Source organism: Octopus bimaculoides, chromosome 1 (assembly GCF_001194135.2).
Source record: "Octopus bimaculoides isolate UCB-OBI-ISO-001 chromosome 1, ASM119413v2, whole genome shotgun sequence".
NCBI lineage: Eukaryota > Metazoa > Mollusca > Cephalopoda > Octopoda > Octopodidae > Octopus > Octopus bimaculoides.
Genome location: NC_068981.1, coordinates 49,097,542 through 49,099,623, shown reverse-complemented (window position 1 = coordinate 49,099,623; position 2,082 = coordinate 49,097,542). Strand labels below are relative to the sequence as shown.

Sequence of the window (2,082 nt, the reverse complement as noted above, 5' to 3'; positions counted from 1 at the left end):
ATGTTTAAATATATATAAAGGGCATTAACTGTGTATTAATGCCTCACACTATCGAGGGACTAAATAAGTAAAAAAACTACAAAAAAAATAAGTAACATATTTACCGAAAGCGAGGGAATGCAGCTTTTCAAAATTTATCTCTTAAAAACATTTAACTCAACGGTAGACCACTGGTTTCTCAATCAAATACAGAAAAAAACTGAAGTAACCTGTATTCTTTTGTTCAATATATATATATATATATATACACACACATACACAAGTACCTCCGTATTGCGGTTAACTCATGTAACAAGATTTCACGCTAACGGGAGCTGTATATTATAACCATTATATTCGGATTACGGTCTGCAATATACTATGAAGTAGGTAAGCAAATGCCTTTCAAATAAAATGTTATAACGTCCTACTGTATATAAAAAGTTGAATGAAATGTCATAAGGCCATGAGTATTGACTTGAGATTAAAGAGCCACAACAATACATTTAGTAAGAACAATATAACCACTTAAATAGCAACTATACTCGCCTACTGTCACTAAGAACTAAACTAACGCAACACACACCATTCATACTATCAACTTACCAACTTTTTAATCCAGCGAGCTACAACTAGTATTAGTATGTATGGCAATACATTGTTGTGTATGAGTGCCTGTATCGATATGTGCATGAGAGAAAGAGGGGGAGAGGGGATAGAGAAGATCAGAGAGAATGTGTGCATGTATGTTTGTGTATTTGTGTATGAGTGTGCGTGTGTATCTATTTGTCTAAATTTAGAAGTGCAAGGGACGAATTGTCTATACAATCTGGTGAACCTTCGGGTAACAGTAGTCATATAGTACTGTCTTCGTCTGAGTCCGAGGAAGACAGTAGTATATGATTACTGTTACTCGACGATTCACCAGATATTATAGAAAATTCGTCCCTTGCACTTCTAACTTAAGACAAATAAATACACACACACAGTCATACACAAAGAGACACACATACACACACACACATTCTCTCTTTCAATATGGTATCGACAGGAATAAAGCAACCTCGTCTCTTACATATCAGATCTTTCTTGGGCAAATTGTTTTACTACATGTTTGCTGTTGATAATTAATTACCGATACACTTGAAATTGCCCTTCAATTTAAGATGATTGTAAACAAGCTATCAATTAGATGTAAAGGTAGTAGCACGAAGAGGTACTCTAAATATATTACACTGAATATTAAACCTGTTGTTTCTAAAAGATTTGATGCGGAAATAAAATTTATATTGGTCCAAACTTTAAATCTTGCAATTCCGCAGTGGGAAGAGTACTTGACGGTAAAGACCAAATTATTTCAAGTGCTCAAGATCAAATTCCGGACGTAATTCATTCAGAAACTACACATCATGCTTAAGAAGTAACAACATTCGAGTGTCTGCCTCGGTGATGAGAATCGGCATAATGTGCAGACAAACACATTGATAATTAAAATAAAAATAAACTTAAATTTTATATGACGATGTGCAGAAAAAATAAAGGTGAACATTCCCATGAAAACTCATTTTTTGCTAGCAAAAGCGAGTTTGAAATGTTTAAGAAGCGCATGAATTTTGTATAAGAAAATGACTTACTTAAACTATGAGCGAAGGTAGAGCGCAGCTGAAGGAAAGCAAATTACGTATACGGTATGCAATATAGTATATTTACACGAATATATATATATATTCAACCTGATAAATAATAAACCAATTCGTAATATTGTTAAGCTGCATGTCAATATTATATGCCATATAATAACAAATCTTTAAAATCTCACTTACCTTATGATTTAAAGAAGTCTTTTATCGAAATCCATTCGGCTAAGCTTTACAAACATCTCATGTGTCCGTATTCCAAATACAAGGAGGGCAGTTTTTCACTGAGGTACAATCCACTGTTCTCAGAAGTAAATGCTGTATGATTCTTCGGTCGATTTCTTTCCGGTAACACTGATATCAGCTACATTCATATTATATTGTCACTTTAGAATATATAGCTATATATTAATAAGTGAATGTCTAAATGTGAGTATGTTTATGAATGTACATCCATATATATATA

The 2,082-nt window shown here is 33.1% G+C and overlaps 1 protein-coding gene across 2 annotated transcripts in view; it reads right to left on the bottom strand.

The window, feature by feature from the left end:
• The window catches only part of LOC106881850 (uncharacterized), a 517,233-nt gene extending 515,157 nt beyond the window's left edge, over window positions 1-2,076 (bottom strand). For both annotated transcript variants that reach the window (XM_052966454.1, XM_052966450.1), the window contains exon 1: window positions 1,803-2,076. The gene's annotated coding sequence lies outside the window, so the exon portion shown is untranslated. The remainder of the gene's footprint in view (window positions 1-1,802) is intronic.
• Window positions 2,077-2,082: the final 6 nt, after the last annotated feature.